The following is a 15,750-nucleotide window of genomic DNA, read 5'->3' on the forward strand; positions in this document are numbered from 1 at the left end:
TGAGCCAAGGCCAGGACTCTTCCCTATGTCTGTGCCTCTCCAGACCTGGAACAATATTGTGTGGTTAGGTCTCCTGTGTGTCTATCGCTAAAGAGTCAGGGAGGCTCCAACTCTGAATGTATCTCCTTGCCAGCTTGTTCTGCCTCAGAGGTTGGAGGATCTTCCCCAAACCCTGGCCAGTAGGCACCCCACTGTTGCCCAACATGCCCAGTTCTAAGCCCCATCATTCCATCACCCTCATTAGCATAGCCGGCTATTCCAAGCCCCAGGCTTGGTGAGTTACAGCCCATCCATCCCTCTCAATATCCTCACCACCACCATCATGGGCCCATATTACAGTGTGCACATCTGTCAGCCTGTGGCTGCCATCACCACTGCCATTCCAGGGAGACAGACTCATTTATGACATTATCAAAAAGTCTAGTCCATCCCTTCCCCTCCCCTCCCTTCTCCCCACCTCCCTTTTTGAGAACAGAGATTTGGGCTGTAAATATCACCCCATCTTCCTGGCAGATTCCAACAGGCCTGAATACGTTGCTTCTGCCAGGGCCGACGAGACCACAGACACACAGCCACAGCATGTTAATGACGCCTCAGGCTTCACTCTGGCTGCCTTGACCACCCTCTCTGGCACCCCCAGAGCCATTGGAGAGTGCCCAGCCCACCTTCTCCCATGCACCCACTGCTGCCCTGAAAGCCCTAAGACAGAATCTGCCCACAGTAGAGGTCGGTTGGGAGATGAGTCACCTGCCCAGGCTTTGATGGGAAGGAGAGAAGGGAGCTGGACCCTGGCTGAGCCCCCAACTTGGGTGCCCAATATAATAGGCTCTTTACATATCAGCCACCAAGTCCTCCCAACAGCCTGTAGGTAGGTGGCTGGTGTCAAGAGAAGAAACCGAGCCTCTCAGATGGCACAACAGGTCTGTGGGGGAGCTGGGATTCGAACCAAGAACCATGGACTGCAAAACTCCTTCTACCACATCCTCGCCCCCAAGGCCTGAGGGTTAAGAGCTGATGTGTTCTAAATGTGTTACATGTAATAATTTAAACATCATGATGAGTCCACGAGAATAGCACTACTAATACACCCATTTTATAGACAAGACACTGAGGCACAGCCAGGATCACATAGCTTGCAAGTGGAGGAGCGAGGATCAAAGCCAGGACGGTGCACCCCAGAGCCCAATTCTTAAAGGGCTCTGCTCAAAGCAGCCCTGGCCAGGCAAGGCATTCCCACTGCCTTGGAAGACTCAGCCCCACGCAGACATGGCCCTCATCGCTGAGCTAACTAGAGGAGAAAAGCCCGGGCACTGAGCCTGACGCGTTGTAGGTGTTCACCCCAGCCTTCCCAGACTGGCAGTCTTAATTAGAGGGGGAATCATTTGAAATTGAGTCAACTATCAAATGCCACGCAAGCGCAATATGGGGCATTGTTATTACTAGTATTGCTATCATCACAAAGGAGGTTCAATCCCATCATTGTGAGCATTCAGACCTCACACCCCACAGAAGGGCACACACTCCCTCTCTCCATGGCACCAGGACATTGAAGATGCTTTCCTTGCTCTCTTACCAGACTCGTTACAATTGTATTCGTTTCCTGTGGCTACTGTAACAAATGAACACAAACTTGGTGACTTAAAACAACAGAAATTTATCCTCTCACTGTTCTAGGGGCCAGAACTCTAAAATTGGTTTCACTGGGCCAAAATCAAGATGTGAGCAGAGCTGGTACCCTCAGGAGGCTCTAGGAGAGAACATCTTCCTTGCCTTTTCCATCTTCTGGCAACTGCCGTCACTCCTGGGCTTGTGGCCCCGTCACTCCAATCTCATCCTCTCTGGTGACATAATGTTCTCCTCTCGGTGGTCAAATCTCCCTCTGCCTCCCCCTAATAAGGACACAAGTGATAGCATTTGAGCCCCCACACCCACCCCCAACCACCTCAAGATCCTTGACCTCATCAGACTTGCAAGGACATTTTCCATGTAAGGTAACTTTCACAGGTTTCATGGATTAGGACACGGACACCGCTGGAAGCCATTACTCAGCCTAGCACAGTCACCACTGCGGGACAACACAGGCGCATCAAACGTCACTCACTCACAGCTGAGTGCCACATTTCACCCCAAGACTCACCCTGCCAGCTTCCCCATTTCAGGTGGTAGAACCCCCATCAGCCAAGCTGTCAAAATCTATGGAATCAACTCTGACTTCACTTTCTCCTATTCTCACAGCGGACCCACCATTAGCACGCCTTGTTGGTTTAACCTTCAAAATCTGGAATCTGATCACTTCTTGCTACCTGCACAGCCACCTTCTGTCCAAGCCACCACCCTCTCTCCTAAATTATTGCAACAGCCTCCACCCTGGGCTTCCAGCTCCTGCCCCTACCTCCTAGTGTCCTTAACAACACAGCCAGAGGGACCCTTAAAACCCAAGTCACAGATGTCACTCAGTCAAAACCCTATAGTGACTCCCATCTCACTCAGAGCAAAAGCCAAAGTCTTCACCATGGTCTACAAGTTCTGGCCCCATTTACTCTCTACATTAATATCCACTTCTCCCTCCCTCCCTTTCCTCCTGCCCTCTGGCCTCATTGTTCCTCACACAGGCAAGACATGCTCTCTCCTGAGGGCCCTCTCCCCAGGTATCCATGTGGCTTCCTTACCTTCTCCAGTCTTTTACCTAAAAGTTACCTTCTCAGTAAGGCACCCCCACCACTGACATTTCCTTTCGCCCTTCCCTGATTTATCCCCCCCCCCTTAACATTATCACTAACACAAGACATATTTTGCATATGCATCTTGTTTAAGTCTGTCTCCTCTACTAGAATGTGAGCTCCATGATGACAGCCTCCCAGGTCCAAACACTGTGCAGGGACTAGTGGGTGCTCAAAAAATATTCATCCTTTCGTTCATTCCACAGACAGTTATGGAGCCAGGCACTGAGGAGGCACCTGGACCCAGCTTTGAACCAGACACAGCCCCTGGCAAGGACCATCCAGGGCGATAAGCACTGTGGCAGGGAAACTCAAGAGTGCCACTGGAGTTCAAAGAGGGAGGATCCAACTCAGCCCAAGGAGCTGTGCTGAGGAGAGCTTTGAAAAATAAGTAGGAATTCACTGGCTGGATAAGGAGACAACTTCATACCTGGCAGAAGGAACAATAGGTACAAAAATAGTAAACAAAATTGTAAGACATGTTCTTGGGACAATGAAGGGGGCAGGAAGTGAGACTAAACGGGCTGAGCAGGGGCTCAGTTCAATGGGCCTTAGAGAGCAGGCCAAGGGAGTTGAACTTCTCCCCATGGGCAATGGTGGGCCACTGAAGGAGAGGATGTGGCCAGTTTATGTGTCTGGTGGCTCCCCACCTCAGACTCCAACAGGCAGGCTGGATGTGGAAGAGGTTGGGGGTGTGCAGCCCATCTATCACATGCCAGGGGAAGGACCTGGAAATTCCCCCCAACTGTGGCCTCAACCAGGAAGCAGCTTAAGCCAGAACATCATTTTAGAGTCCCCAGTATGCCCAGGACTATTGGGAGGAGACCTGGGGAAAATTAAAGTCAACAGTTTGCAACAAATGTTAGACTGTGTCTTTAATGTAGCCAGGACACAGGAGTGCAGGGATGGCACTACGAACCAAACTGTGTCCCCCAAAGCCCAGGTGTTGAAGCCCTAACCCCTAAAGTTACTGTATCAGAAGGAAGTAATTAAGATTAGATGAAGTCATAAGGGTGAAGCCCTAATCTGATAGGACTAGTGCCCTTATAAAAAGAAACACATAAGATCTCTCTCTCTCTCTCTCTGCCACGTGAAGATATAGCGAGAAGATGGCCGTCTGCCAGCCAGGAAGAGAGTTGTTACCAGAACCCAACCAGGCTGGCACCCTGATCTCAGACTTACAGCCTCCAGAACTGAGAACAAACTGCTGTTGATTAATTAAGCCATTAATTAATTATGGGTTTTTGTTATAGCAGCTGAGTGAACTAAGACAAATGGCAAAGTCAAGGAGAGATTCCTTGAGAAGACAGGGTGCTAGGCAGTCCTGGGGCTGGAGACAGGCCAGATCTTGCTGGCTGAACCAGCGACCAGACAGTCGGCCCCAGCCAAGGCCCATCCTTATTGCAGCCTACAAAGCCTCAGCACTCTCTTTGGGGTTTGACTCCCCTGTGAGGAGCACCGAGGCAGATGAAGGGTTGATGAGACTTTGGATCTTCTACAAAGCACAGCAGAACCCTTAGGCAGAGGAAAAAGCTGGAATTTTATGGCTCCTTAGCACCAGATTCCAGCTTCCCTCTTCTGCCTCCACTAAAGGTAACAGCCTGGCCCAAGCTAGCCAAGAGTCACTTCCTCCAACCCAGACTACCACCCTTAAGGGAGCTGCCTGCAAGTGAAAACCTGGGCTCTGAAAGACAGAAATGATTAGAATATGCACACAGAGAAAAGGTCTATAAATAAAAATACATTTTTATGACATGGTTAATTAAAGTGGATCAAAATTAATTTGCTTTAAGAAAATTACAAGTGCCCTAGAGGATTTCAGATGCAGGGCAACAGTCTCTGAGTCCAAAGGCTGCACAGAAAAGCCTGAGGTAAGGGAGAGAGGTAACCCATTCCCTGCACAGTGTCCTCAGAAGGAGGTGGCTCACATTTACATAGCACTCTGTGTACCAGGTGTATTCATGTGGGATGGTGGACGTGATCAGCATACTTTGCCAAGGGTAAACTAAAGCGCAGAAAGGGCAGTGACTTGTCCAAGGTCATAGAGCATGTCTGTGGCAGCCTCACGGGAGGCTGCACATCCTGGGCATTTAATTCATACTCAGTACATCAAATGCCCCTTGCCCTCTGTGCCTCTGTGTCCCCGTCCTGAGCTGCTTGCCACCCCCCAGGACCCTCCCCCTTCTCTGTGGCAATCTGGCTCCTCTGAGGCTCAGCACAGGAAAGGTAGGGGAAGGCATCCTGAGGGTAGGGACAGGAGGCAGAAAAGGAAAGAACCCGAAATCAGCAAGGAGACCAGAATTTCCAACAGTGTTTGAAGGAGCAGGTTCAGCCATAGCAATTTGCTCCAGGGGAAAATCATGTTCCTGTGCTCTATTATACAGAACAGAAGGAACATTTGGTGGGTTGAATACTTGTTAATTTATTTCTCTATTTGTTAATGGACCCGAGGGCAGCAAGCTCATGGGCATGCACACATGCACACCAGGCACTGATAGGAGACAGTGCCTGAGTGCCCCAAGTTCTCCTGCCATCTCCCTAACAAGTGTCACTCAGGTTCTTGCTCTTTCCTATAGATGCCAGAGGTCAGAGGGAGGCCATGTGCGGTTGCGAGACTGAGGTGAGGCCCTAGTTTCCTCACGTGAAAAATGAACTTAGCAATGAGATGACCCAACATGCTAGGGCAAAGCCTTTGACCCTGGAACCAGTGTGACCAGATGTGAGAAGACATCTTGAGAGCATCTACAGCTATGCAGGAGGTCCCAAATGCTTGGCTCCTTGGCACCTCACACAGAGCAAGTCCAAACAAGGTTTGTCACACCTGGCCCAGATTCCCATTTCAGACAACAGTGCCACTGTATATCTTGTTGCTCAGGCCAAAATGACATCCCCTGACCTGGACTCTCAGCCCTCCCATCCCTAGGCCTGTCTCCATCATTCATCTCTCACCATCCCACCATTCAAGCCATGACCCCAATTCCCTCCTCCAGACCCTGCATCCCTTTCCACCAGGCTCCCTGCTTTCCCTGCCATAGATTCTAGTCTAATTCTCTCCCCATGGTGGCCAGAACAGAATTTGAAATGCACAAATCAGATTCTATCACTCTCCTGCACAGCTTCCCAGTGTGCTCCAAATAAAAGCTGCTCCTCAGTAGGGCCACCAAGGCCTCTTTTCCTACCTCCTTTCCTCCCTCTCTCCCTCATCCCCCACCTACCAGCCATGCTGTCTTCCTCCTCCTGGTATTCAAACACATCCAACTCCTCCCCACCTCCAGGCCTCTCCCTGGTTGCTCAGCCCTCCTGGAGGCCAGTTCTGATCAGATTTTAGGTCTCTCAGCTTCATTGTCACCTCTTCAGAAAGGACTGCCTGGACCCTCCCCTCCAAAGTTGCTCTGCCCACCTCAACCACCTTTTTACATCGCCCTGTTTATTTCCCTCGCAAATCTACCACAGTCTGATGTTATCCAAATTATTTGCAGTATGGTTCAGCATTGCTCCCACAAGCTGAAATCCACCTGAAGGCAGGAACAGTGTGTATAACGTTCTAGCTGCAGGATCCCCAGAACCTGCAACATCACCTGGCACTTAGTGGGTATTTCATAAATACTTGATAAACAAATCAATAAATGAATGAAAAGACAAGTCAGCTCTAAGCCAGACAAGAGGGCCAGGACTCCCGGTCTCCAGTGTTCCCAGCCCCAGTCTCTGAAGGGCCTTCGCATCTCCTCAGCTAAGGAAAGAGAGCAGGTGGGGACTGGGAAGCACCTGTGGTCTGGGTTCTTTTCTCTAAACAAGTTCATGGAGCACTTACAGGGAATCAGAGATCCAGGTCTGAGCCCTGGCCCAGCCACTCAGTGCAATTCACTCAACCTCTCTGAGCCTCAGTTTCTTCATCGACATAATGGGAACAGTAGCAAGACCCCCACCTCCTGGGACCCTCATGTGTTCTCAAAAACACAAGATAATATACAGTAGTCCCTTTCTATATTGCAGTTCACTTATCACGGCTCACTGTATCACGGGATTTTTTAAAAATTTTATATTTAATTATTTATCACGGATTTTTCACTATATCGCAGGATTTTGCGGTACTGTATACGCATGCTGTTAAAGTTACGTAGGTTTAAGAGTGTAGAATATGTTTAAGAACATAAGTAGTGTTTATAGAAGTGTGGAAAAGGTTAGTAAGGGAGTGGAAAAGGTTAATAAGGGACTGGGAACAGTTTATAAGTGTGTAGGAAGGGTTTATAAAGCCTTAAATATATATAAATACTAAAATAAATGTAAGGTTCCTACTTCGCGGATTTTCACCTATCACGGGGGGGGGGGTGTCTAGAACATAATACCCATGATAAGTGAGGGAATACTGTAATGATAAAAAGAATCCCACCCTTACAGATGAGGGAGCCAGAAAAATTATGGGAGCTGCCTGGGTCCCCCAGTCCGAAAATAGGGAGCCAGGACCCCAATTCAGACTTGTCTGACTCAGAAACCAGTGCCCCTGTCTCTGGGCTGGCCACACCTGGGCTGGGCGTGGGCAGTGGGACATAGGAAGCCTCTCTCCATCTCTGCACCCTGACATGGGTGTACCTTTACATTTCCAAGTATGAAGTGGCTTAGCCCCCCCATTCCCCGGGTTCAGCACAAAGACACTTTAGGCAGCTGAGAGAGCTGGCCAGGAAAAAACAATGTTGCCCCCTCCTGACACTGACTGAGGTAAGGCAGCTGGGGAGGAGGCAGCTGACCAAGGCCCAGACAGGTAAACTGAGACAGGCAGATTCCCCAGGTAGTCTGAGGTCAAGGAATGGGCAGGCCTGAGTCTCAAGGTCCAGGAGGAAGAGGTAACCCATACAACAGGAGAGGAGGAACCCTCCCCCACCTAGCCAAGGGAACAAGCAGGGGAAGTGGCAGGACTCCAAAGACCCTCAGAGGCTCTAAGAACAGATTCAGAACCCACCCACTCCCACTCAGACTGGCCTATGAGATTGGACGGTCAGCACAGAAGGTCCAGAGTCCCTGCTCAGGACCAGCTAATGAGAGGTCTCCAACTGCAAGCAGAAGGAGCAAAGGCGCCTTCTGCTCGCAGCCGATGCACATTAGGAATTGTCTGTCTTTTGAGCAAACGATTTGTCACAATATCCATCGCATACTTTTTCAGGCTGGGCGCCCACCCACACATCCTGGATTAATCCCAAAAGTCACTCCATTCATTTAGGACATGATAAGTGTACCTCCTATTTTATAAGGAAAGTTTTTCATTGTTTTGAAGAACTCATAGGTTTTAATTCAGGGCTGAGATTTTAAGCCTCCCTCAGTGGCTAAAAGAAATGACTATTTGTGGCTGGAAAGCCTCCCTCCATCCTCAGACCTGGCAGGACCTGGCAGGGGCCCCCAGACCCGTGAAGGAAAGAAGCACAGCACCTCCTCTGCAGGGAACCAGGGAGTGCAGATCCTAGTGTTGTGTGGCACTGGGGCACACCCCCGAATTCTCTGAGCTTCCCCAAGAAAGACAAAGCCAAGGAAGACTGCATATATGGGTGTCCCTCTACTGAGCCACCCAGGGAAGTCTGGGAGCTCATCACCTCTAAAAACAACAGCCTTGGGGAATAGTGTGAGGACCCTGAAAAGGCAAGAAGTTTGGAGTTCAGGTTTGGACTATGACCAAGGGAAAGTGAATCATTAGCCTCTGAGCCTCATTTTCAACTCCTAAAGGATGCGACTAAGTGCCACCCCCATCCTGGGCTATTGTCCAAGCTGAGTGCATAGCAAGGCTGACTCAAGGCCTGGCACAGCGGTACTGGATAAGCCTGAGTCTCCAGGCCCTCCAAGTCCACCACAGAACGCCCCCACCGCCCCGCGCCCTGCCCACTGCTCTGTCTCTAGGCCCTTGAGGAACCAGAGCCCCTGCTTCCCTGATCCTGGCTGGGGGCTACTCTCAGGCTGACCTCCACCTCCAACCACAGCCTCCCCCAGGCCCGCCTGCTTGTTCGGACACCTACCCCCAGCCTCCTCCAAGGGCCTGCCCCAGGCCTTCATACCTCCCACCCAAGGCCCCAGGGGGGGAGACCTGTCTGTGCATGGGCCCTACACCGAACCCCCAACCCTCCTGACAGGCCCCACATCAGGCTTTGTGCTGGGATTCAGGCTACATGTGGGCTGTTCCCCTGCCCCACATCAGGAGACAGCTACCCCATTCCCACCTCCGAGTCCCCCACCCCTACCAGGGCTGCAGGGCTGGGACTTCTCTGGGCCCTGACTGCACCTGCTGTCCCACACCCCACACCCTCAGTGCCTGTTCTCAGGAGCTGACACCCTACCCTGTGTTTGCTCCTCTGCCTGGTCTTTGCTCACATGACTCCCAACCAGGCTCGCCCCACACCCTTCCCCTAAATCCTCCTGAACACTAATGTCCAGCCCCCTCCTTCCCTCTCCTGGGGTTCATAACATTTCTAACTTCAAGTTGCTACCCACAGACAAGGACCATATCACCTACTCGTTTTGTGGCCACCAAGTCCAGGCAAAGCCCCCTGGGTATTCAGGAAGGATAGACTCATTAAATGATTCAGGGGAGCGAGCACAGAGGACTCCCACTGATGGAGTACGTACCTCTGGTGTGCACGCCTCTGTGAGACAGGTATCATTATGCCCATTGTGCAGATGGAGACAAAGACATTAAGAGAAGTGAAGCACTTGCCCAGTGGTAGTGCTGAGAGGTGAACCAGTCCCACCAAGTCTACAGTCCACATCCATGACTCACCAGCCCTGCAGTCCACACACACTATTCAATGTGACCACCTCAGCTCCACTATTGTCTGTGCCCCACAGGAGGAAACTGAGATCCAGAGACATGGGGTCACTTGCTCGAGGCCACACAGACAGTAAGTGGCAAAACTGGAACTTAAATACCAAGTCTCTCAGCTTCCAGCCTGGTCAAAACATATGTTCAGGATACCCCCTTACAGGATCTGCAGAACCAACCTTTCCCCCCTCCTGGTGGCCAACCCTCTCCTGGGCTGCTGGACATCCTTCTCCCTGTCCCCAACCAGTACATAACCCTCTCCCAATTATTGGCCTAACCCTGAAACAGGAAGTAAGAAGCTAGGAAAATTCCTTGGCAGCTTACCAGGGCATAAGGCCCCGAGTGCCTGGCAGTGGGCAAAACAGGGAAAACACGGACCTCGACCCCAAGGTAACCTCTTTTCCCCTGGCCTTTCCTCCCTGGAGATAACACCTAGGCCTCCACTGTATTTCAGCTCCAGGCCCAGAAAATCAGCAAAACCAGTTTGGGTGATGCCAGAACCAAGTACAATGAATGAAGACCCCTTGCCATGGCACTGACCAATCGGAGGAGACCATGAACATGACCATGACCTGAAATGGCACACCTGGAGAACAGCTGAATATTCTACTGAAGCCCTCCCCTGAGACTTGCCCTAAAATTCCATCCTTCAAGAAAGAGATAAACACCTCAAGACAAAAAACCCAGCTCAAGCTCTCCCTCTGGGGAGCAGCCTGCACCACCCCCTTTCCTTTCTTCTTCCCCCACCAACTCCTTTCCCCACAGGCACACGTCTCCTAAACACTAAGGCAATGGGCAGCTGGCAGCTCCTCCCAAGCTAATCCCCTGAAGCTGTCCCCAAAGCCTCCTTTCTCTCTCACTTCCCAGTGAGCTAAGGCAGCCCAGCTTAGGCTCTCCTGTTGCTTCTTCTAAGCTAAGTCCTCCCTTCTTTTACTGTCCTCAGCTTTAATAAATGTATCCTTATAGTCACCCAGACTCATGTTGTAAAATCTTTCCTACACCAAGTCAAGAACCCACACACTACAACTGGACCAAAGCAGACCCACTCGGGGCCAAAACCCCAGGACTCCCAGCAGGGCCTGCATGGTTGGCCCTCCTTTTGGAGGGCCTGGCTCTCAGTTCTGGGTATTTACACAGATTGCCTGTGGTTCCAGAGGAAAGTAGGACAGTAGGACACTGGGGGGTGGGGGGTGGGGTGGCAGGTGTGGGCTGAAAACACTCCTGCCACCCTACAATACCACCTGGACAGCAGAGCCACTGCCTGGACTGTGGCAAGGTCTCCTCAAATGACCTTGACAGTTCCTCAGGATGGATCCTGTAGGGCCTTGGGTAAGGCCTCTACTGCTCACTGAGTGGAGGGCCTTAGCCAGTGTCCCCTCCAGCTGCTCCCTGCTAGGTGAACTGGAAAGGCCTCAGAGGACATGGGAAGAGATACACCTCTTCACAAGAATCCCTCTCTGTGTTGAGTGATCACCTTGTTACAGAGCAGATCCCCAAAACTCCCCAGAGCCTGCAGTTGGGGGATGGGGGAAGGGAGGAGCTTTCAAGATGCCTTTGTGTCTATAGCTGGTGGATAGTGTCTTAGTCATGCAAATGATTTAGCTCCTCCAAGGAGCCAAGGAGATGGGAGGGGGTTTGACCATAGAATGGTGAGGAAGGAGCTTCCAGGGCCTGCGCAAGGTTCTGTAAATGGTCAGAACTGATTACCCTGCCCACTGCGTCACAGGCCCAGCGGTCAGGGATTTAAAAATAAGGCGGCAGCCATTTTGGAGAGCTCCGTGTGGTTTGCAAGGAGAGTGAGGTAGAGAGCACCACGCAGTTTACAAGGGGGAGAGTAGGGAGAACCGTACGGTTTTAGAAGGAAAGAGAGAGCCATACCTCTTTGAAAGGAGAGAGAACCACACAGTTTGCAAGGAGGGAGAGGGAAGAGAGAGAACCATGTGGTTTGCAGAGAGAAGAGATTCATGCAGCTTTGAAACAGCAGCGAAAGAACCATGCGCAAGCCAGTGCAACATGGTACCTGTTTTTCTGGACCGTTATACGGAGGCTGATGACATCGTACCCCAGATCCTGAAGTAGAGAGCTGACAGATAAGGGATGGGGAACTTCTGGGCATGTTTTTGGCTTCTAGCCTTTTGGGGAGCAAGGGAAGTGCTGGGTCCCGTGGGAGAACAGGGCTCTGAGCTGAAGTGCTCACCGTCCTCCCCAGGTTGGAATATTGTAAATAAAAACCTGTTTCCATCAACACTAGTTGTTGAGTTTTACATCAAGGTGCCACGTGAAAGAACCCCCTTTCACTCTGTAACAACCTCATTTCACTGAGCTTCTCTCTGCCCCCTCAACTATAAGTGGGGTTCCACCTTCTGGGCACTCAGCTACACTAGGCTGGCTTACCCCAACAAGATCTGAGGATGCACTTCCCTTGGAATATCCAGCCCCAAGCAGAAAAGATCTGGTCTTCCAGGAAAACAGTGAGGTGGCCAGGGTGGGGACACCAGGCTAAAATGCAGATGGACACCCTACCAAACAGCAACACCATCATATCCAGGATGTCACCTGGCCAGCTGGATCAGAGCAGTGGGCAAGGCATGAGTACCAGGAAGCCTGGGGTCTTAGAAGCCAAGAAGATGCTAGCTCCCATCCAGACTGGCTGCTCCTGAGACCGAAGTCCAGGCCACATACCTCAGCGTCCTCCCAGCTCCGTCTTGGTCTGAATGGAAGAACAGAGGGTGGTTGTGGGAAACAACGGGTCCCTGGTGAAGGGCACCGTGGGTGCAATTCAGGGGAGGGCTGGAAGGAGCCACAGGCTGCAGGGAGTGGGAGTGAGAACCTCCACCCCTCATTGCCCTCCCTGTGCCAATCCCCATCCCCTCCACTGAGCAGGAAGGAATGGCAGTTTGGCCCCACATACAACCATGGTTCTCAAGGTCCTGGGGCCATCCTCAGTGGCCCCACCCTTTCATCTGCAGCTCAGGCTCCAACTGGTCTCTCCAACTCCAGCTCAAGCCCTTTTATTATTCAGAAGAGCCTCTTGATAGAAAAGTCCTCTGAAGCATCACACAAATAATCCTTTAATTGGGAAGTTGTTAACTTTTCAAAGAAGAATTTTAATTTTGGGTCCTCACCACCTCTTCTCCCCAAAACCTGCCAACTAAACACAAAGGCTAACAAAGCCAAGCACCTGGCACCTGGGCACCCCTTCCCTAGGGACAGAGGCAGGGTGGCAGGTGTCCCATCCCACCTGCACAGACCTCCAGATTCCTACCTGTGACTGTGAGAAGGCCTCCACCCTCTTCCTTTGGGCATGCCTGCTCCATATCCCCCTCACTACCCCATACCCAAAGTGCCCTCAGAGCAAAGGGTGGCAAATGGCTAAAGAATTAACAGGATGACAGGGCTCCCAGACTGAGCCGGGACCACAAACCCTACCTAACACTCAATGCACAGCCATCATACTGTCCCATAGCTGATGACTTAGATTTATATATTTTTATTGTTATTCTATTACAGTTGTCCCAATTTTTCCCCCTTTGTCCTCCTCTGCCCATCCCACCCCTTAGATTTATATTTATTGAGCATTTACCATGTGCCAGACACCGCTCTAAGCGCTTCACATGCACCAATCTGTTCAATACTTAATCCACACAAGGTAGATTCTATTTTTATTCCCAGTTTACTGATGAAGAGACTGAGGCCCATTGAGCTTAAGGAAATGGCCTAAATACACACTGCTAGCAAGAAGCAGAGCTAAGAATGGATCCAGGTAGTCTGGCTCCAGAGTGGGCATTGTCAGAACAAGGAGGCAGCTAGAATGCACACCTGGACTTTTGGTATATGCTAATCAACCTGGTCCTGGCCGGGGCTCCCAAAGGATATGTTGATGGACTGAACCCGTTCCCAAGGGAAATGGTAATGGACCTAGCCCAATATGTTAACTCACCTGGTGCAGGGGGAGGGGAAGCAATGAGATGTAAATGACCTACTGAATATGTTGATAAGCAAACTCACCCTCACCAAAATGTGTGGTTGACAAGTATAAAAAAGCTGCCTGCAGAAGTGTGGTGGGACTCCTACGGGCCCACAAGGAGGACTGGGAGTCCCCAGTCCCCGTTCTCCATTCCCTGTTCCCCGCTCCCCGCTCCCCGCTCCCTTGCTCTCATTCCCCTTGTTCCTACGGGCCCTTGAGTTGGTCTGGGAGCTGCCTCTCCCCTCCACCCTCTTCCCCTCAATAAACCCACTGCCTGTTCCCACAGTGGTCTCTGGGTGATTTCTCCCAGCAGGGCTGCCCTGACAGGCATAACCTTAAATGCTGCCTTCACCCACCTGCCCACCCAGGGCCTGCACATGTTTTGAGGGTGTGGACAGAGAAAAGGGTCCACACACTAAACTGACAAACTCACAAACCCAGAGAGACCTAAAGTAATCACTAGGATGGTCTGAAATTAAAAGTTTCTAAGTAAAAGCCGGTCATGGCAAGTAGTCACGACCTAAACTAGTATTTATCCCTAACAAGTCAGTCTTTACCCTAACTGAGCCAGTCTGGTTTTTTTTGTTTTGTTTTGTTTTTTTGCATCTATAATAACATACCTTCTTGCCCCTCTCACCCCTCAAAGAATAGAGACCATAAATCCCCTCACTGTTATTGTTATCACGTTAATTGTTAACTGTTACCCACCAGTGTAAAAAGAGTATGTGTTTATTCATTGTACTTTTTATCCAATCCCAGAGATTTCCTCCCTTACCCACTTTACTTTCTCCCACCTCCCTAATCTATCACCAATAAATTTCATGTAACCCCCTTACGCCTCCTCCTTTGACTCTAATGTATAAAAAAATAAGTGGTAAAACTGCCAAATTCCTGAGTATCTTCTCAATCCCTTGAGATTTTCCTTCCTAGCAATTGTCAGTTTTGCTCAAATAAACTCATAAAAATTCTTACAGATATGGACATTTTTCACATTGACAAGGGCCAGGGCCATGAGCATCTCATCTCTGTGACCCTGGGGACAGCCAAGTGCCCAGCAAACAGCCACACGGAATAAACGTCTGCAGGGTGAGTACATGAAAATGAACAAAAGCAAAGACCTTCCTATTCATTCTCTCACAGGCAGGCAGGGCAGTCTCCAATTCACAGTTAAGTAGATCGAGGCCCAGAAGTGAAAGCAACTGCCCCAGGTCACCCAGCTGGGGGTGCAGAGCCTCAGGAATTTCTCCTCCCACCCTGATCATGCATATCTGCCTCCCACCAGAGTATACAGGGATGAGGTTATCCCTGAGCCCTTAACATCCCAGCTGAAACAGACTTCCAATAGCCCTTGTCATGGCCCTGATGTAGCAATCTCCCCTCCATCCCTGACAGCTTAGGCAGCCTCACCTTCCCTCTTGTACACCTTGAGGCATGAGATGCTCCCTACCAATTGTGCAGTGCTTTGGAAATCCTAGGTATGGCCTTGAGGAATTTAATTGTGTGCCCTACCCCCACCCAAAATGTATATGTTGACGTTTTAACCACCAGTGCCTCAGAATGTGAGCTTACCTGGAAACTGGGCCATTGCCAATACAAGTAGCTAATTAGGATGAGGTCTTTCTGGCACAGGGCGGAGCCCTAACCCAATGTGGTTTATGCCCTTATGGGAGGGGTGATTGGGACACTGACATGCATACTGGGAGAACAACACTTGGGCGTGGGGATCACAGAAGAAGACAGCCATTTCCAAGCCAAGGAGGAAGGCCTAGCACAGACCCTCCTTCGAAGCCCTCAGAAGGAACCAGCCCTGCTGACACCTTTATCTCAGATTTCAAGCCTCTAGAACTAGGAGACAATGTAGGTTTCTGTTCAAGCCGTCCACTCTGTGACACAATACTTTGTTACAGCAGACCTAGCAAAATGATGAGACGCCTGCAGACCTGGGTTTCAGTATTGACTCAGGCCTTTAGTGGCTATGACACTGGGCAAGCCCCCACCCCTCTCTAAACCTCGACTTGTTCCTGTCATCCCCAGCACAGAGCTTGGCACACAGTAGGTGCTCAATAAGTGCTTGTTGGAAGAACGGGGGGGTGGGGGGTAACAGCCCACAGGGCTGGATAAGGATGAGATGAAATGAAGAATGGCATATGCTCTGACACGGCCAGAGTCCTCAACACACATGCTGATGGCTGGATCAACAGACAGAGGGGTGGCTCATGTGGCCACAGCCAAAGTCTCAGCACAGAGTTGCTCCAGGCAGGCAG

At 50.7% G+C, this 15,750-nt stretch overlaps 1 protein-coding gene across 10 annotated transcripts in view; it reads right to left on the reverse strand.

The window, feature by feature from the left end:
* The window catches only part of LINGO1 (leucine rich repeat and Ig domain containing 1), a 245,622-nt gene that overhangs the window by 199,250 nt on the left and 30,622 nt on the right, over positions 1-15,750 (reverse strand). The window contains exon 3 of one of the 10 annotated variants that reach the window (XR_016509752.1): positions 1,663-1,889. The exons of the other annotated variants lie outside the window; for them this stretch is intronic. The gene's annotated coding sequence lies outside the window, so the exon portion shown is untranslated. Of the gene's footprint in view, positions 1-1,662; positions 1,890-15,750 lie in introns of those variants that run through there. 10 annotated transcript variants of the gene reach the window in all.

Source organism: Furipterus horrens, unplaced genomic scaffold (assembly GCF_987537825.1).
Source record: "Furipterus horrens unplaced genomic scaffold, mFurHor1.1.pri manual_scaffold_3, whole genome shotgun sequence".
NCBI classification, from domain to species: Eukaryota; Metazoa; Chordata; class Mammalia; order Chiroptera; family Furipteridae; genus Furipterus; species Furipterus horrens.